Consider the following 22,281-nt stretch of genomic DNA (forward strand, 5'->3'; position numbering starts at 1 on the left):
CCCCACCCTGCCCCCATTTAGTTTCCTTTTTGAATCCTTGGAGCCATGAAGAGTAAGCTTAGTCTCTCATCCCCATGGTAATTAACAAAATACTGTTTTTTCCTGCCTCCCACTAAGTCTTTTCTCCTGTAGCATAAACATGCCTAGCATTATCGATCATCTTTATATCTCTTCACCATATGCTTTACTGTAAGTTTTAACATAAGAAATCAAAATTTCACTCATAAACTGACCAATTAAATTAGAGAGTATTCATGCCCACGCTGGTTTGGAATATTGTGCCTTCATTTTAAAAAGTTTCACTTAGATTTCAGTCTTGTTTGTCAAGTGTTTCTGAGCCCTGTCTCAAAATCACATTCTCCTTTTTCAGGGAGAGGAAGAGAAAGTGATTTGAGGGAAAAGGCTCAAGTCCTAGACTTGATTTATTGGATTCAGCCCAAAAGACAGTCAGGGTATTTGACACTTTGATATAAAAATACATTATATCTATAAATCCATATCTGTTATCACCTAAATTGCATGACTATGCATATGTAAATTTCCTATTTGTAGACAGACACAATAGTGGATAGGGTAGGATCCTGTATGTTATCAAATCATATAAGACCTTGCCAGTGCACTGTCTATGATGTTGGAATCAGATAGAATTTTGTAAAAAAAAAAATAAAGCTAAATATATAGATACAGGATATCCATTATAGTAAGATTTTAATAAAATTCTATGCTTGAGTTTTATTAGATATTAAAACTATGCTGACTCAGGTGGTTTGCTACAAAAACAAATGAACAGAGCATAACATGGTTCTAGGTCTTTCAGCAATTAGGAAAAGAGGTTTCCCCAGGACATGAGGCCTCAAAGCAAGCAAATAATGATAGAAACCAAAGACAAAATATGCTCTGTGGTCATATCTTTCACTAACAGAATTCAAAAAATTTTAGGTACTCATTTTTACGTATAAAAATCCTGAAAGGTGAAAAGATTTTTTAAAAAACAAGTCGTTAGAAATGCCCCAAAATAACCCCACCACTTTCACACTTATTATAAGACATGATTAACTCACCCTTTAGACTTTAGGCAAAGCATATCTTAGTTATCCAGCAGTATTACTGCCTGCCCTCCACATAAATTTTAAGAATGAAAACAGATACGATAATATTTATGCTAATATTTCTTATCTATGCACAACGGCTAGTTGTTTCCTAACACCTTCCTCTTCTTTGTCCATAATAACATAATTGTAACTGAACACAAGGCTACCCTGCTAGAGGCAATGTTTCTCAGCCCCCTCCCCCCACAACTGAGTGTGGTCATGAGACTAAAATCACAACAGGAATGTGAGGTTAATGGCAACCACCTCGTCACTTAATTAAAATGAAATTGATGCACACCATTTGGTGTTTTTTTTTTTTTATCACCTTCCACGGGTGGGAGGTGACCCAGTTCCAACCACACAGGCAGCATACTTACTACCTGTGAAGGTGGAGGGACTTGGTGAAAAGTTCCCAGATACCTCCCGGAGCAGGTCTGCCTCATCAACTGTGATTGGTAGGACTGTTAAGTTTAAAAAAGTTGAATTATATTATATTTAAATAACTATATTTGGGGATGTCATTGGTAAAAGCAACTGAGTTAAGGAATACAACTATCACCATCCTATATCAATACAGTATTATGTACTGTAAAATTCTTAAAGGAAAAAAATGATTTATTTACCTAGTCTAGGGACTGGCTGATTGCAGCATTAAAAATATATGCATTTATAAATCAACCTATAAATTGAAAATCAAATAAAGACCAATATAGAAAAAATATGCATTGAATAGACCATCAAAAATTTTCTCTAAAGAGTTACCAATTTTTTTTTCAGTCTACCATCCCATTTCTTTTTCAGTCCACCATCTCTCATTTCACACATGAAGAATTGGGCTAGATCAAGGTCACACAACAGATATCTGATATATTAGCAGTGGGAAGAAATAAAATATACTGGATAAGAAGAGATGTTGGGGAATGAAATATGACTTACAATCCAGGCCCTGTGATTTACTCTGTTACTTCCAACACAATACTTAGTGTCTTTAGATCACCTCAAGTATAAGATGGTATTTCCAAGTACCTGTTGCAATACAGCAAACCATCCCAAAATGTGGGGGCTCAAAATAGTTTATGATTTTCTCTCCTGGTTTTGTTTGTTGATGGAGCATAACTGGCAGTTCTCACTTGGGGGGTCTTCCAAGAGTTGCAGGCAGTCACCTGAAGACTTCACTAGGCTGACTGCCCAGGACTTACATATACGCATGGCAGTAGATGCTGGCTATGGGCAGGGAGCTCAGTTAGGGCTACCAACTGTGGGCATTCTACGTGGCTTGGGTTCTCAAAGCATTTGACACTAGATTCCAAGAGGGATTGCCTTGAGCACAGAATTTACAGAAGGCCCAGGTAGAAGAAATGAGGTTTCCTATGAACAACATTGGAAGTACCCACATATCATTTCAACTATGTACTGACCAAGCTGGTAACTCAGGATAGACCAGATTTAACAGGAGGAAAATTAGACTCCAGATCTTGATGTGAAGATCAGCATGCACATACAGACAGGAAAACACTCAGAGGCAACCCTTTTAAAAATTATTGACCATGGTATGCACTATGGCCATTATACTAACATTCCTCCCATGTGCAAAATTTAATCATCCTCCTCCCAGGAGTCCTAAAGACTCATCCCATTAGGGAAGTAGCTTGAAGCCCAGGATCTCAGCTAAATCAGTCTCCAGTGCAGTACCTGTGGGACAGCTTCTCTCAATATGCAGACCTGTAAACCATTAGGTTTCTTTCCTTATCTGTCTGCCACATACCTAATATTCTGAAAGATGCTTTTACTTCTTGTTTAACTTTCAGGCACCTCGAGTTCAGGTGTTTCATTGACTAATTGCTCAATCTGAGAATGAGAAAAGGAAAGATCTAAACTTTCTTTAAGACCTCTTAATTTCATCTTCCTCATAAGCTAAACTTGGTTCTCCAAGTTTAGAAGATCCAGGTTTATCTTCTGCTCTGCATTTTAGTTTCAATATCAAAATCATCACTTATATAATAATCCTGTTTATCTTCTAGATCATTTTTTTCATGAGAGTTTTTTTTGAAATGGTGTCATTAATTGTTTCAATGATAGTATAGCTGAATCAATACTTTCCATTCATCCTATTTCAGTGTTCACTTTTATTTTGAAGGTGTGAAAAGGTGTTGGGACAGCTCCCACATTTAGTGCATAGGCTCCCCTTCAAATATCACTCCTTCAAAATCACCACCCTTAAAACCAGGAGGTTGGTAATCTGGGGGTGCACCTTCATCATAGTAAAAATGTTTCATAGTCAAATACCATTAGGTAAAGATCCCAGATTTTGCAGTAGAATATAAACTGTGCAAATAAGAATATTTGCTTTCTTGGTGTCAGTAGATGACATACTATATTCACTGTTTTAGCTTTTAATTATGAATTCAATGATTGGCCCACTACTGGTGTACTTGAATTGAAACTGGTAACATTCTGAAATTGTCTGAGGATCTTCTTGGTTGGTATATACAACTAGTAGAATTCATCCCTAGATATTTTTTCTGTAAAGCACCATAGCATCCTAGTATCTACTTCACTAATTGTGTAGATCTTGGAAAAATTAATCTTCTCTCAGAATTTTGACACAAATATCAAGTTCCAGTGAGGGGACAGTGGCTCAAAAGGTGCCAGAAACATACAGGGAGAAACTGAGATATGTGGCTTTGGCATGAGGTCCATCATTGTCCCTGTGTCAAGCCCTCTGCTCATGCAGCCTTTGTGGCACAGGCAGGCATCAAATCTGAATATCACATCACCTTTTCTTCTGTCTGTCTCAAATCTTCCTCTGTCTTTCTTTTATATAGACAGTTGTCATTGGACTTTGGGCTCAGCTAGATAATCCAGGATGAACTCATCTCATGATCCTTAATCATCCACAAAAAAAATTCTGTTTCCAAATAAGGTACCATGAACTGGTTTCAAGAATTTGACAATGGGGGTATCTTTATGGAGTGGGGGTGGTAGACATCATTCAACCAACCACACCTTCATTAAATATTCCTCACAAACACAATTTCTAAAGAAGTGAAACAGTCTCTTTTCCTGGTCATGATTCTCTGTCCCTCAAATGAGTTTGAGTTTAGTGTTCTCTTAGTGTGAGTGTGGGGGGCGGGGAAAGGGGAGGAATAAAGAGGCATCCAGCTGTACTTCACAAAGATTGGCACTTTTCTCAAAACCATCTCAGGTAAACTCCTGGTTCTTTGAAAAATGTTCTAAGGACTTCTAGTCAAGATGGAGGCATAGGTAAACATGCCTTGCCTCCTTGCACAACCACAAAAGGAGTTACAACCAAATCTCAAGACAAATAACACCAAGAAATGTCAGAAAATAGAACTGTATGGAAGTCTGACAACCAATGATTTAAAGAAGCCGTAATCATCCAGATGGTTAGGAGGGGCAGAGACACAGAGAAAGGGGAGGAGAGGCTAGGACACCCAGTGTGGCAAGGAGAGGTGACAGCAGGAGTGGAATTGACATGGGTGATCCCACATCCATGTGTGGTGGATAAAAATTAGGAGGGATACCTTGGGAGTGAGCAATCCCAGACCACACAGCCCAGAGTTCCAAGGTTGGAAAGATAAATTCCCATAGCTTCTGGCTGTAAAAATAAGTGGGTATTGGGTCAGTAGAAGAAACTACAGGATGTTCAGTGAATTTCACTTAAAGGACCTATATAGTCTTAAAATTCACACAGACTTAGTTATTCTGGGATTCAACACCAGGGCAACAGCTGAAATGGTTTCAGTCACATAAGGGGAATGGGTGAAGTGACTGGAGATGACAGACAAACCCCAGAAGCCAGGCAGTGGGAAGTCCCCTCTCCAAGCCCAACCCCTACGCAGAGCCACAAAGCAGAGAAGTGGGTTGCCCCAGCCTGGTGATTACCCACACAATTTACAGGTGACTTTTACAGGGAGTCAAAGCAGTTCTACCAAATACGCAGGAACAAACACAGGGAGGCTGCCAAACTGAGAAAAGAAATATGGCCCAAATCAAAGAAGAGAACAAAATTCCAGAAAAAAGAACTAAATGAAACAGATAGCCAAACCATCAGATGCAGAGCTGCAAACACTGGTGATCAAGGTGCTTAAAGACCTCTTTGAGTATGGCAACAATATCAAAAAAAAAAAAAGAAGATTAAAGATTACACTAAGTGAAATAAAGAAAAATCTACAGGGAACCAACGGTGAAGGGTAGGAAGCCAGGATTTGAATCAATGATTTTGAATATAAGGAAGAAATAAACATTCAACTAGAATAGAACAAAGAAACAAGAATTCAAAGAAACAAGGACAGTATAAGTACATTCTAGGACATCTCTAAATGTGCCAACATCTGAATCATAGAGATGATGGAAGATGAACAAGAAATTGAAAACTTGTTTGAAAAAATAATGAAAGAAAACTTTCCTAATTTGGTGAAGGAAATAGACATACAAGTCTAGGAGGCACAGAGAGTCCCAAACAAGTTGGACCCAAACATGATGACACCAAGACACATCATAATTAAAATTCCAAAGGTTAAACATAAAGAGAGAATTTTAAAAGCAGCAAGAGTTACCTACAAAGGAGTTCCCATAAGATTATCAGCTTATTTCTCAAAAGAAACTTTGTAAGCAAGAAGGGACTGGCAAGAAGTATTCAAAGTGACAAAAAGCAAGACATACAGCCTAGATTGCTCTATCCAGAAAAGCTATCCTTTAGAATAGAAGGGCAGATAAAGTGCTTCCCAGACAAGGTAAAGCTAAAGGAGTTCATCATCACCAAGCCATTATTACATGAAATGTTAAAGGGACTTACTTAAGATAAAGAAGATCAAAATTATAAACCTTAAAAAGGGAACAAATTCACAACTATAAACAATTGAATCTTAAGAAACAAACAAACAACAACAACAAAAAAACTAAGCAAACAACCAGAACAGAAACAGAATCATAGGTATGGAGATCATTTGGAGGGTTATCAGCTGGGATGGGGGGAGAGAATGGGGGAAAAGGTGCAGAGATTAAAAGCATAATTGGTAAGTACAAAATAGAGAGGGGGATTTTAAGAATAGTATAGGAAACAGAGAAGCCAAAGAACTTATATGCATGACCCATGGACATGAACTAAGGGGGGCATTGCTGGGTGGAAGGGGGTACTGGGCAGAGGAAGGGAAAGAGGGAAAATTGAGACAACTGTAATAACATAAGCAATAAAATATACTTAAAATTGTTCTAAGGATGTTTACTTAATTTTATGACACATTACCAACAGAAACATATGAAAAAAGCTTTCTATCACCAAAAGCAATATTCTTAGGACAAGATGGAAGTGTAAACAAGTCTTCACTCTTTCAATTCACTGGGATCTACTGTCTGTAATACTCACAAATGACTCCAGGCTTGAGCAACCTACAAGATAAATGTCTAATCTATGCACAGAACCTTGAGTAAATTATGACCTGAACATCTGGCATGGTGTGATATTAAAATGGTATTGCTTATCTTTCTGCAATAGGCGTACTGTATCATCACCAGGGATATTAGAAGCTTAGTCAGTTTTCCAACAACAGAAGTGAAAAACTAATTTTTGCTAACCAAACAAAGGACTGTTTCTCTATTCTTATCTAACACAACACTCTTCATTTTCTTTCCCAAAGGATATATAGCTTAGGACTATAGGAGTTATGAATACCAATTACAATAAGACACACAATTTGAGGTTTAAAAAAATAAATTTGTCAATCTGACTTTATGCAAGTTATCATATTTCTAGGAAAACTGATCACAGATAAGTGAACATAAGAACTCCAAGATTTTAACTCCTTTAATGTATATCATACTCAGGAAGAAGCAGCAAAAAATAAAAAAAAAATCAACTACAAAAATTGTAACAAAACAAAAACACCTGAAGTCTGCCTCAAAAACCTACTGAATTATTGAATGTCTTGCATCTTATCTTTGTTGTCGCCCCTTATGCATACACTAAGACAAATAATTGGCAATAGGAAAAAAATAATACATTGTAGATTTTAGTTTCCAGTTTAGTTATTTTTTTAAATCTGCAAATGTCTTTCCTCTTAATTCAGTATTAATACTTTCAGAGTGCCGTCTCTATTTCACATTCTCTCCATAACCTTCATCTGTATGCCTCTTTAAACACAAAGCTAACTTACAAAAAACAATTTGCTTTACTGGAGGGAATAATACAGTGCATATTGATGTGGAAAACTTCCATCTCTAAGGGGTTAAGGACTGCAAAGAAAGCAATAACAAACTGAGTATCTCTCTCTCCCTCTCTATCTCTCCCTACCCCTACCATTCTCCTGTGATCTCTTCTGCTCACCCTTTGTGGTTCCCACCCCCCTGCTTCCAAATGAGAGCCCAGCCGTTTGCATTGTGCTGCAGTGTGAGGGGTGTCAAGGACATTCTCCTAAGCAACAAACAGGCCCATTGATCATTGTTTTTTCTCACTGTTAGCAGAGAATCTCTGGGTAAGAGAAGTGTCCTTCCCACACAGAAGGAACTGACACTGTCACAGGTTTTGGCTTTTTGGAGAAACACGTTAAGCTTATTAAGTGCATAATATTCAGCAGGTTAAAATAGTTGTTTGCTTTTCATCATAATTGGCTCAGTGAAAGAATATATATATATAAATATATACAAATATATATAAATATATATATATATATATAAACATACAGTATATTCATATCTAAATATCCAAAAACCTAAATCCAGATTCTTTGTATAGCAAATATAGGGAAGAAAGATCTTTACCCCTGCAGTTCTGTATTGAATGACAAAACAAAAACACTCAGGCATAACCATTTTAGTCGATAATGGCACACTTTGGAAACAAAAAGAACAAAAGTAAAGAACACTCAAATTACCATTTGCAAAATAGCCATGAATTTTTAGTATACACCATGAACCATGGAAGCAACACAAGTTTCACTTTAAAAGCTTCCGATAAGCTTTTAAAGTTACAGATCTGCAACACAAACACATTTAAACCTAAGAAGACATCCTGTTGCCATGACAATATGATACACTAGCTCCCTACCAGGATGGATCGTGGGCTTGGGAACACGATCACACTGCTGTACTTCAGGGCTCTCTGACAACAACGTGCTGCCACTAAATCTTACTAATTCATTGCTCAGATGTTTGATTTTAGTCTTAAAAATATAAGGCTGCAGGTCAATGACCTAGCATGAATGAAAAAGTGTTACATAGACTTTTTTCAAAATATATTTGTATCTAATGTTTGTAACATCTATAAATGTACTCACAAGGTTTTAAATTAAAGATACAAAGGTAGTCTATTGTTCAAAAATGAAAAATATTGTTTATCAGAATCACTAGTTTTTAATGCTTCCACAAAAAGAAAGCCATTTTCTAATCTGAAACCCCAGAAAAACTTACTGTGATGTATTTTTCATTATACAGCAATAACTATATATACGTTTTAAAAGACAAAACAGAGAAACAGAGGACAGGCCCTAACTTGTCACACACACAAAAAAACATGAATAAAAAAGAATCTCTTTTGAGGCACAAAACAAACAGGGAAAGAAGTTTTTTTTTTTTTGATCTAAGATTGATGGCAGTTTATGACTAATCCCTCACCTTATTCCCATTTTCTGCGATTTTCCTTATCTCCTCCTTTTCTTATTATTTTGAAGTTGATAAGAAACAAAAGACTAACCTGCATTATTATTAATTCATTCTCTCAGTAAACATTTACAAAGCATTTTTATTTTTTAGCAGAAAAAGAGACCAGGGAAAAATCAACTCACCTAGTGAGGAAGGAAAATGGAAAAAAAGAAAAAGAAAAAAAAACCCTTTAGTAGAATCTCCTTAAAGGCTGCCGCCCTGGAATGTAAAGGATTCTGTAAAATCACAAAGGAATGTAGTTCTCAGAGCCTGTTGGCACCAGTAAAACTCCAGAGGGGAAGTTTTGTTTGAGGTGAGTATTTCCACAGACAATGAGTGGCGAAAGAAGGGCCATTTCAAAGAAGGAGCATGTACAAAGGCACAGGTTTTAAGAATTCATACTCTATTCTGGAAAATCCCAACAGCTCTGTCTACCCGGAGTGAGGTGCACTTGATAAAACAGTAGGAAAAAGGTTTGCCGTAATATGAAGTTTGTAGTTTATAGCTCAGAGTACAGGAACCCATCAAAAAATTAACCCAACAAAAAATTCACCTCTTTGGGAAAACAAAGTCCAAGAGGTGTTTTAGAAAGACCACTTTGAACAGAAGACTGGGGGATTCGTTTGGGTTGAGGTGAGATTGAAGACGTGAAAATTAAGAAGCTATTTTAACAGTGCAAGTGAGAAACATTTGAACAAAGACAGTGTCTACAGAGAGATTTGGGCAATTTTTGAGTGGTAAATTTAACAAATCTTTGTAATCTATTGAATGTAGAAACTAAAGAAAAGGAAATATTTCTGGCATTTCTGGTGTGAGTGCTGTTACAGTTTTCCCCAATGAGGAATGTAATTCAGGAGGCAATCATGACCATCCTTAACTCATGAATTACAGAAAAATCCCAACAGTTAACTACTGTATGAAGTCAAGAGAGAAGATCAGATAGCAAATCATGCAAACAGCTACACTGAAGAACTGTAGAGAGGTGGATGGTACAACAAAGGAAAACAAAAGGGATGGCCAGAAAGTGGTAGCCTTATTTTTCAACAAAGGCATTACAAAAAAAGGAGAGTCTGCTATATTAAAATGTATACAAATGTTTCTATTGTGATAAAGATATTAATGTAAAAACTATAAATAATATTTAACACTTTATAGTACATCCTTGAACTACATTGTGTAGGCATCATCTGATCTCCAACAAAAATCTGTGTGACTAGATTAAGTATTATTATTCCTCTTCTTATTTTATGGAAGAGGACACTGACAGAAAGGCTAGCTAACTCCCCCATGGCTACACAGCTGGTAGCCCAGGACTGCCAAATCCATTTTCTCCAGATATTTCATTAAATAATCTAGCTATGCAAAACTGCATGTAGAGGTTTATTTTATTAAAATACATAGAAAATTATTTTATTAATGAAAACCATTCCACATCTTCACAAGTACAGAAGTGATTTAAATAACTAACAGAATAATATTTGGAGATAATTGTCCTCAATACAGCTGTAAGATATTTTTTGTGGATCTGAAATATGACAGTAATAAAGAGAAAAAAGGAAGAGCAGAAGAAAGTGTCAAACACATTTTCTGTAGAAGGAATTTTTACTTAAGTCAGAGAATCAAAGTAATTTTCTCTCTCAAGCAAATATGCCAGTCTCAAGGTGATAATTATTACCCATTGCCAACTTCAGATATAGAAATAAGACAGTCAAGTTTAGACTCACTAAGTAATGTGGCAACCTATTAACTAAGTCAAATGCTCAATAGAAAATATAAAATTATTCCAAATATTTCCTTAAAAACCATTCAAAAATAGCATACACAACTATCATGCATATATGCATAAAGGGTAATTGGTAAAATGCTTGAAAGTATGTCTGGCCACCCAAAATGATATAATACAATAATGAACTCATCAGATTAAGAACTGAAACAAAATCACAGTTTCACAAACTTGTTTTGGAATTGTAATAGATCCTGCAAAAGCCATGGAGAAGTCAGAAGTATCCTAAGAACCATCTTAATCACAGTGTGATCATTGAGAATATCTCTTATTAACCCTTTTTTAATAAAGTAGATTATTATTTTTGAAGCTTAACTAGCATTTTATGTCTTACATTTATTAATTTATACTTTAGTCTAAAAACCTTTTTTTGTGGTAGATGGGTAGATCTTCACCACTTAAAGATGAGAAATTGGCGACTCAGGGAGGTTGACATCCGCTCAGTTTTATCAGAAGGAGAAGGAAGGAAGCCAAAATGTGAATTTGTGTGTTTTGACTCTAAATCCATATATCAGGTTACTACATGACTCTATGTACACTTTTATAAACTTCTACATTAACATTCACATAATAAAGGCCATGAAATAATCGTTTACTAGAGAGGAAGAAACCAAATCACATTGAGTTGTCAATCGTCTCACAGCAATTATGTTTTATTATGAGGTTACTCATCTGATACATAAACAGCTAATTCCTTTTTCTGCTCTAAACATAAAGTATGCTCATAAATAGCCAAGGGTGTGTCCTAGGTTGTATAAAACCATTAGTGTGTTACTGCAGGACTTGGAGACTTGACATTTGAATTATGCACCATGATTTCATAACTCAGTCCATGGCAAGTTATTATAATAAACACTTCAAAAGAATCTTCATCTCTCTATGCATAATGCAAGTATCAAATACAATGACCTTTCTCATATTTGCACATTAGTGATTTTATTTTAGTAAGGGTAATGAATTGCTTTGCCTCTCAATTTGATCTTTGTTTTTATAAAATATTAATCATCCAATATTCAGAGTCCTTTATAAGTCAAATTTTAAAGTCCCTTTGCTATAACCAAAAATACAGTAATAGAATTCTCAGATAATAATTATGGATTTCCCAAGCTTCTTAACAGTATTTCAAGTAGACCAGTTTAAAAAGAAAACAACAAAAAACAAAAAAACAACCCTGAAAACAGAGAAGAAAGTCCACTATGGCTTCATCCCTAGGACATTCACAATAAGTTAAGATAGCCTCCTCAACAAATGGTTTTGGGAGAGCTGGACAGCTACATGCAAAAAAATGAAACTCAACCACCAACTTATACCATACACAAAAATAAACTCAAGATGGATAAAAGACTTAAATGTAAGTTGCAACACCATAAAAGTCCTAGAGGAAAACATTGGCAGGAAAATCTCAGATACTCACACATCAATATTTTCACTGATATGTCCCCTAGAATAAGGGACATAAAGGAAAGAATAATCAACTGGGACTTCATCAAAATATAAAGCTTCTGGATGGCTAAAGAAAATATCAGCAAAATGAATAGGGAACCAACCGTATGGGAAAATATATTTGCAAATGAAAATTCAAAGAACTCACAGGACTCCACTCTAGGAAGACAAACAACCCAATTAAAAAATGGGCAAAGGACCTGAACAGACACTTCTCCAACGATGACATACAGAGGGACAAGAGTCATATGAAAGGATGCTCAGCACCACTAGCCATCAGAGAGATGCAAATTAAAACCACAATGAGATACACTTCACATATCAGAATGGCCATCATAACCAAACAAACTACAAGTGCTGGCAAGGTTGTAAAGAAAAGGGAACCCTAGTACATTATTGGTGGGAATGCAGACTGGTGCAGCCACTAAGGAAAAACAGTGTGAAATTTCCTCAGAAAACAAAAAGTGGAACTGTCTTCTGACCTGGCAATTCCAGTTGCTGGGACTATACCCTAAAAATCCTGAAACACTAATTCAAAAGAACCTATGTATCCCAATTTTCATAGCAGCACAATTCACAATAGCCAAGTGCTGGAAGCAACCTAGATGCCCATCAGTAAATGAGTGGATCAAAAAACCATGGTACACTGACATGATGAAATACTACACAGCAGAAAGAAAGAAGGAGCTCTTATCCTTTGTGACAGCTTGGATGGATCTGGAGACCTTTATGCTAAGTGAAATAAGCCAGGTGGTGAAAGACAAATACCATATGGTCTCACCTACAAGTGGAACCTAATCAACAAAACAAACAAGCAAAATATAACCAGAGATATTGAAATTAAGAAACTGACAGTAGCCAGAGGGAAGGTAAGAGGGGTTATTGGAGAGATTAGGAGAAAGGGCACTCAAGGAACATGTATAAAGAACACACTGACAAAGCCAAAGTAGGGTAGGACCAAGCGTGAGAGGCGGGGATGGCTTGGGTTGAGGGTAGTGGTGGGAGGAAAATGGAGACAATTGTACTTGAATGACAGTAAAAGAAAAAAGAAAAAAAATCAGATAATCTTAATAAACAGATTATAATGAGTGAAAAAAAAAGAAGTTTGAAAACTGTCATTGGTCTATTTGGAGAGTGAGAGGAATTTGTGCACAGCCTCAATGTTGGGTTTGTTATATATTTGTGAAGTATGTATGCGTTTCTGTCTATAAGTCTCTCCGAATTGACAAAAGCTGTGTTTAAACACCTGAGTTTCAACAGGTATATTGTCCCCAAAAAGGACTACTGATTTATACATCAGAATTATATTATAATTATATAATTATTAACTTTTTTTCATTTATTCTTTTCCACACAAGTTTTTTAAGCACCTTCTATGTGTCAGTCACTATGCTAAAAGCTGGAACTACCATAGCATGTCCTCAAGAAGAATCATCATTATCATCATCATCATCATCATCATCACTGCAAACCATTCTGATTATCAACTATATTTTTACATAAATATAATTTTTGGAAAAGTGATTCTATGTTGAAAAATGATTTCCCTACAAATAAATTGTTTCCTTCTTAATTTCAGAATTTTGGGGCCAGGAGAGTGTTTCTACCTATTTTCACCCTACTCATGTTAAAAATTACGTGGCTCAAATAACATTTTGGTGGGTGAGGTCAAGCCCTAATGCCCTGTATGAGAAAACACTTGCTGGGTATGCCCCTAAATGCAGCATTACAGCCAATGCTATGAGCACGGGACATAAATGATAGAAGGAGAAACAAGCAAAAATGTTGCTGAAGTACTTGAAGAAATATGAAAAGAAGGAGTTGGGGGAGATTAAGATACAGAGAAAAGACAGCAGGTCTAAGAGGATCATAAAGAATGTGTGTGGGAGAAAAAAGAGATAAGTGAAGTTATTAGAGAGTAAAGAGATAATCAAAAAATATTCTTGTCATTGGCACCAACGACCAGTTTGTAACACCACTGGTAACCAGTAATTTGTGAGATCAATGCCTTAACTCTGCTGACACTACACTATTATAAAATCCTTGCACATCTATTATTCCAAATATAGTACTCCCAAATCATTTCATGAAAATTTTAATAATAATAATTAACATCTTTTGAGCTCTTTGTAGGTCCAGTCAACATGCTAAATGGTTTGGATACATTATCTATTCTTAATATGTAAAATGCCATGAGATATATACTACCATTACACCAGTTTATAAAAGGGATTGTTAAAAAAAAGAGGGCTTAATTCAACATATTCCTTTCCATTTTGGTCTCCCCTGCTTCCCCAAAACTTGACATAAGTCCTGGAGTCTAAAAGTAAGATTCAGATAACAGTGTGATTTCAAATAAGGTATTTTACCTCTCTAAGCCTTAACTCTTCATCTGCAAATGGATAAAATAGAACTGAATATATAATAGTATTGTTGTGAGAATTAAATAATACACATAAATATTTTATTTATGACTGGAAAAAATGGCATAAATAATAGTAAAAAACTAAATAGTAAACTACTGTGGTGGCCAAAAAGTTCATATTTTTTTCCATACGATGGTTCTAGTAGTACTTAGTTGTCTTTAACTTCATTCAAAACAATTTTGTTAGATTGTATTGTGACAGCTGTCATATCAGCGTGTACTTAAAAAAAAACCTCATCAAAATTGGTGAATTTTTGTGCAGCCTTTCTAATACTGAAGATGGAAGAAAATATGCAACATTTTGGCATGTTATGCTTTATTATTTCAAGAAATGTAAAAACAACTGAAACACAAAGAAAGATTTGTGCAGTGTATGGAGAAAGTGCTGTGACTGATTGAATGTGTCAAAAGTGGTTTGCAAAGTTTGTTGGTACTATTGACATTTTGGCCAAATAATTATTTGCTGTGGGGCTGTCTTATGCACTGGAAGATGTTTAGCAGCACCCCTGGCTTCTACCCACTAGAAGCCAATAATGGGAGATAACCAACATACTCAAAATATCCAAATCAATAAAGTTATTGGTGAAAATGAAAATCGTGTCTTTTATTTTATGGAAAAATCTAAACAGACTTTTTGGCCAGCCCAATACAAGCATTACTAGCATTACTGTCATCACCAATGTTAGATGGCTGATTAGACAGCAATGCTGAGCATGAGGATCTTAAAAAACTCCACTCCTGGTTACTGACAGATGTTTCAGAACACACAAGGATGGACAGTGGTTTAAAATGAAATGTTCGAATTCCACATCAGAATACGGATTCTTAAAAAAGCCCCTTTGACACTATCTAGATTAGCCTAGAACAAATAGCACTACATTTAATGTAATTAGATGGAAATTCATAAATACCGTCACTATTTGGCATTACTGTAAATGTTCAGAGTCCTCTTGGCTTCGTTGCTCGTGCTGCTCATGACCATGGGCTCTAGAAAATGTTATGCGACATGGTAGCATTTTGACTCCTGTGAGTACACACGGGCCAGTGTACGGTTAAATCTCTAACGTATATCATGCAAGTTTTAAGGGATAGAATAATAATTTTTGAAATAGTAAAGAAATTCCCTGTTAATTTCCTCTTTTGCCCTCTGCTCAGCTCCTGCTCTTACCTCACACACTGCCTTCCTGGACCTTCTATTCACATGTTTGGGCTGCTCAGGCTCAGTGGGGGAGTGGGAGGTAAAGCATAAACAGGAAGAACTTAGCTTTCATTTGCAAAAGCTTAGTAGTCATTTTAGGGAAAGGGAGAGCATTTTAAACACAAACAAAATATTAGAGAAAGACAGACTGAAGATAATAGAGATGTCCCAGAATTGGGAGTAACAAATATTAACAGAAAATGGAGAACTGCAGGTCCAAACCTGACATAGCCCTGTAGACAGAAGTAAGCCATTCTTTCTTACATTTCTGGAGACTGGGAAAGTCCAAGACCAAGGTGCAGGCAAATGTAGTATCTCGGGAGAATCAGCTTTGTGGTTCCTGATTGGCGATCTTGTTGTGTTCTCATATGGCAGAGAGCAAAACGGGGCTCTGTAGCGTCTCTCTCCTTCTCCTTTTCTTCTCTTTCTCCTTTTCCCTCTCCTTCTTCTTCTTTTTAGACCCTATGGACCCTAGCAACGCTGTGTGGTCCCCAGAAGCCCTCACATTTGGTAAGCCTGTTCCTACACCACCCAGACTTCTGACCGATCTTGTGCTTAATTAAATGCTGAGTAAGCAGGAAGGCTCATGCGCAGTTCACACCCACACCTGCCCTCGGTATGTAGGCCCTCCTGGTGGGTGACATAGGTCCTGACGGGCCATATTCTTGGAGCCAGTGGTTTCCAGATTTGCACCATTGATGAGGAGGTTTAGGATGGTCGTTACCATCAGACCTCTTATGGCCAGCCCTGCTGTCGTTATGAGCCTTAGGGCCTTTCCAGTCATCATGATTTGCAGGTGTTTCCAATGGAGCCTCTTTCATAAGTGCACTAATTCTGTTCCTGAGAGCTCTGCCCACCTGATCTAATCCCATCACCTCCAAATACCATCACGTGGAAATTGTTTCAACACAGCAATTTTGGGAAGACACAGCGAGTCTATAGCAGAGACAGTACATAAACTTCCAGAATTTAGCCACAATCCTAGTGAAGGGCAGTATGGCCAAACTTACTATATTTCTGTCATTTGAGTATAACAAAGGCTCAGTTTGGAAACTGAATTTTTTTATGAAATGCAGTTTTTTTTTCAAGCCCACATTCATGGACCCAGGTTTATACCCACTCTATACATCCTAGCTCTGTGTGATGCAACAGTATGTGTGTATATTTAAACACATATAAATAATATCAGTATGATTATAAGTTATGCATTTAATTTCTAGTAAAATCTACATAGTAAATACTGCATAAAGTTTTTACCTAGGAAACTGTAAATGTCTCCAAGTCCATTTCATCCATTTTCATATCCTCAGGACCTATCCCCGAGTTATGCTACCACATCATTAGTTAATCCTTAAGCTTCTATTGAGTTTCTTGTACTCTCTCCAACAAAATTCCTGACAAAAGCATGCTGAACTCCTGAAGAAAAGGTGAGAATGCCAGGGTTAGCTAAGTCTTCCAGCAGAAATCAGATAAAGAACAAAACGACTACCACCAAGAAACTGGTTTGTACCAGAAAAATCCAAGATGACACCTGAAATTCCTTCCCAAGAGACTTTTTGATAAACTTTTCTTTATTAGCATACTAAAATCAGAACCAGGGACAGAGATTTAACATTAAAACGAGATGTGATATATGGCTAAGCATGTTCCAAGGATGTTTGAGAACAGCATGTGCTCCCTTGTAAATGAGAACTCCCCACCCTTCCTCAAGAATCCCCACTCCTGAAACTGCCTATTTCCCCCAAGATCCTTTAATACTTTCCTAATTCCCCAGAATTGTGAAGAAGGAATCATGAACACATTAACTATCCTTCTTCATTTCAGGAATAACATTTCTGACTAGATTTACCGAATAGTGTTTTGTCCTATTGATGTGAATGACATTAGGAGGGCCATGATTTGGAGTCTTTGACTTGCAGGAGTTGGTGGCAGGCCTAGCAAATTCCTAAACTTAGTAAATACTTAAAATGTCTGTAAGACTATTAGTAGTCATTGAATTGAATAAAGTGACTTAATTGAATGTCTTACACATTTCTGCATGTGCGAGAAAGTGGTGTGGTCAGAAAATGTGCTTTGAAGAAGATTAATTTGAAAGCCACAAGTAGAACAACTTGGATAGTTCAGCTAGGAGGCTACTGAAATGCCAAGGTCAGGGATATAGGACCTGAACTGGGTTGGTGGCACTGGGAACAGAACAAAGGGCATGAGTGAAATAACTGAGTGGGAACACACAAAACTTGGCATAGTTTCCTATTTTAGAACTAGAGCATTTGTGGGGTTGAACCCAGAAATGTTTCTATCCCTTGGCCAAGTGCTTGAGAATACAAATTAAATATTAGCTATCAGAGATAACAAGGAACTGCTAGAAAGAGCTTTAGGAAGAATACCATTTTAGAAAGAATAGGGTCCAATCAGTTCATCCATTTAAATTGTCTATCTAAATGTTCTATATAGTTAAAACACAAAGCACATCCATGAAGACTTTGAAAATATTCTATGTTTAATATAGGTGATTAATAGGAGTCAAAGTACTCAACTTAAAAATAACAATAATAATAAGAGCAATTATTACTTATTTTCAATAAAAAATCATGAGTAAACTCATATGTGATACAGCCTGCTTAACAAAATAGGTTAGTAAATGCTGCAGTTCCTGAGGTCTTTATTATCTTTGAGCTGCGGTAAAACAGAATATGTCTTAAAGGAGAAATGAAGAGATTCATGTCTCCATAGTCAGATCAAAGTGAAAAGCAAAAATTTATCATCATAGGGAATGAAAAATTTTACTGGAATAACTTTAAATTTAAAAATATGGAAATACATCTTTAGCATCAGAGTTTCAATTATGAAAAATGACAAGCTAGTCCAAAATACCTTGAATATATATAGAACTTTATAGCACCACATTTTTCTTTAAATTTTATGCCTTATTTTACAGAGTATAATTTAGATGGAATTGGTAGAAAGTGGCCATTCTTTTGTGACTTCCTTTCAAATTGCAGATTGATTTTGGTGTTCTTTGATATAAATCATGAGGGAAACCAATTTCTATTACAGGCAGCTTCTTGTCTAGAAGGCATATTTGTCCAGCATGGTTCAATACAATCCCAATATTTATAATATGTAACAATGGAGTGGAAATTGTTTTCATTTTTATATTTTTAATTAAAATATAAACAAAAATTCTCCTGGTACATACCAGTGTTAGTCATATGTTAAGGGAGAGGAAATCAAACTCACACTGAAAGAGGGTATGAAATGGAAGAAAACATTGCAATCACAAAAATGTAGTCTAATAAGTATTGAAATTAAATGATAAAAAGTTAAGTCACAGTGCTATTTTTAGGAGCCTTTGTGACTTGCCAAGGAACTGTCTCCGAGTTAAGGGAGACCTGGAAATGAACTTCCAGTGACACAAAAGACATGAATGAAAGAGATATGACTAAACAAGGGGGGGGGGAGAAATCCACATTAAAAAAGGAGAAAACCTCTTACTGGGTGCCTCTCTCCAGCTATACCTACCTCACATGCCCAGAGGGCCCTTGGGCCATTCTGCTACTTAAACTTTCCAAGAGACATGTGGTTTCCAAGCTTCTGTGTACACCTAGCACAAAATTCTTCTGTAAGTATAGTTATGTCTGTACTCTTAAACTTTATAAACATTTCATTACTGTACTATTGAAATATTTCTTGTCTGGGGAGGAGTGGCTAAGAGAAGACAAAAACTGAACAAACATGAAGAGGTAAATGTCCATGTCTACTGCTGTCTCGTGCTGAGGGCAGCGGCCTAGGCAGGGGACACCCAGGAATAGAGTGCTGTGCACTCCCTTTAACCAAAATTGAGTGCCTCTAAAAGACTTCTTCATTTTCTGACCCACAGGGTATCTCTAACTATTGCCTGGGGCCGGGAATCAATCTATCAATCTGAAATTTCTTCATCTGAATTATTTTGCATGGAGAGCCCACACTGTCCAGTTTTGACAAGCATATTGACTACACTCACTGACTTTTCCAAACTGTAAGATGGCCACTGGTTTACTAGGTGACAAGCCCTGCCCAACAACCATTCCTTGAACCAGATGGTGAAGTTCCAAATTAACGAGACTCTGTTAACTATGAGGCATGCAGAGAAATTATGATGATAGTTGCAAAACCCTTGAGAAAGCAGATGCTATGAAAAACATAAGGTAATGAATAGTGAAAAGGTACTTAGAGATCCCAGAACCTTAGAGACAGAGAGATTGAGAGAACAAAAAAGTTACCCAAGCCACAGTGCACTGGAGCACCACGCCCAAATGCCTGCTTCTGAGTGATCAGTGAGCTCCCCTGAATGACCTTCCAGCTTCCAAATGTCAACCCAGTCTCCATGAGGCCTGTGTGAAAGGCAATTGCTGGCTTTCACAAGTTCTAGCTGTCTTTTTCTCTTTTGTATCCTCATAATAAGTCTCCATTGCATATCCCTTTCTCTATGCAAGTTAAAAGAACCAAACACAAAAGGGACACTGGGGCTCAGTGAAAGAGAGAGGTAACTCAACAAATTACATAAAACTTGAGCATCTGTATTTCTTCCCCAACTGCCACCTACAAGCCAAGTCCTGATGCCAACCTGCTGGCAGGAGTGCTGACTCAGCCCCGAGCTGCTCTGGAGCCTGGCTGCCAGCCCCTCCAAGGGTTTCTGTGTCCTTGGGTGTGCAAAGCGGCTTTAGGGTAAGTGCTGGATTCTTTATATTTCACTCACTGTCATTATCAGGGTAATAAACACACACTGCCATTTAAGCAATCAAGGACCAACTTGAAATATTAATAAAGTACTATTTTAATGTGCTCTAAATTTTCTTATTCTAAGAGAAAATGTAGATTGTCTGGGAGGCTGTTTTTTTTCCTGACCCACAAAGTGTGCCTAAGTAAGTTTCCTTGGAGGAAGAGGAATTAAACTTGCAGTACCTTCAGTTACATGACTTTAAGAAGAAGTATGTCTCAGGGGTCCGGCAATGACAACCAGCAGCCTGTGACATCAATTATGTGAACAGGTTTGGGTGGGCAGGGTAACCATTTCAAGGGTAATTACCACTCCTAACCCTCCCTAAACTGAAAACACATACACACACATGCACATGCGGAGCCACGACGAAGTTCTGTGCACTTTCTGTACTCAAGGAGGTATGCAGTTTACCAAAACTCGAGCAGGGGTGTCCAACCTTCTGGCATCTCTCCGCCACACTGGAAGGAGAAGAGTTGTCTCGGGCCACACATTAAATACATTGCAACACTTAATCACAAAAAAATTTTATAATGTTTTAAGTAAATTTGTGATTTTGTGTTGGACTATACTCATAGCCATCCTGGGCTGTACACGACCCATGAGCCACAGGTTGGACACCCTTGCTTAACCCATTAAAACTAATTTATCCAGTAGAATTTACCTTATTCACTGTAAAGACTAAATATCAAGTGTAGAAAAGTATTTACTTGGCTCAAAATGAAAGGCTGAAAATACCTCATAAAATCCTTCTGAGGGAAAATGTACCATCCTGATTTACCAATGAGGAAACAACACAGAATTCTAATAACCATTCAATCACACAGATTACATGGACCTAGGTTGGAGTCCTTTTAATCACCATAGCAAACAGCCTCATCATCCCCATAAAATTCGAATTATCACTATTTTAATTCTTAAGGATTTCTCTTACAAAGTAGCCAAAGAAGCCTGGTTTATGTAGCTTTCCAGAATGCAGAGTGTCAGTTGGAACCTTCAACAGAGGGCAAATGTGGGGTGTTTTCGTAGTTGGCAGATACCACCAATGGATTTTAGCACTCTGCCAATGAGCTCGTGCAAATTGGCACGACCACCATTAATGTCAATGTCGTCATCCCCATGCAGAAAATGCTGGCAATGTCATTCTATTTAAAAAGGTGATTGTGTGTATATTTAAGATTAAGTGGCTCTGATCAAGACAAGAGAGGATTGCTGGTTCCCATTTAAAGCACACATAATGAATGAAAAAGCTGTCCTCAGAATAGACCCTTCAGACCAAGTTAAAATACGAAATGGGTATCACTCCCTGGATTAGGAATTGGCAATTCCTAATTTCTCCTCAATGTTATCATGACTCCTTGAAACACAGAAATTAAAGAACTTTACTGACCAGAGTCCTGAGGTTGGGAGCTCAGAGTTATGACTTCTCTAGTCTTACTTGCATTCCTATTTTTTCTGTCCCTGACATTGATAGAGTAGGCAATCTTTGGTGATTTTCCCATGTCAGTAAGAGTCTGTCCATTTACATCAAGAAGGGCACAGCCTTTGCCTTTCACAATCTAAACACCATACATGAGAACTGGCAGAAGTTTCTGCTAAACAGATGTATAGAATTTCTTCCCCAAACTCAGACTTCCAAAAGGGGAATAAAAGTTTCAGGAAATCTCAATTATATGAATCAAGGCATTAAAGAGATTACCTTCGTTTCTCCATTCACTGCAGACAAAGCAAAACTGGCATTTTTATTATGTAAACTAAGATCAGGCCTCAGAAAGTGGAAAAAAAGGTATGCTCTTAGGTGGAGTTTAGGTAGAATAATTGTTTTACTAAAGACAAATTCAACCTGAGAAACAATAAAAACTAAACACTGAATCAAAAGTCTTTCATAAAGGTTTTAGCATAGTTCTTCTGTAGTGGTTTAAA

The 22,281-nt window shown here is 36.9% G+C and overlaps 1 pseudogene; it reads right to left on the reverse strand.

Moving 5' to 3' along the window:
• Positions 1-2,837: 2,837 nt before the first annotated feature.
• LOC114513972 lies at positions 2,838-16,383 on the reverse strand (annotated as a pseudogene).
• Positions 16,384-22,281: the final 5,898 nt, after the last annotated feature.

This window comes from Phyllostomus discolor, chromosome 2 (assembly GCF_004126475.2).
Source record: "Phyllostomus discolor isolate MPI-MPIP mPhyDis1 chromosome 2, mPhyDis1.pri.v3, whole genome shotgun sequence".
Taxonomy (NCBI): Eukaryota; Metazoa; Chordata; class Mammalia; order Chiroptera; family Phyllostomidae; genus Phyllostomus; species Phyllostomus discolor.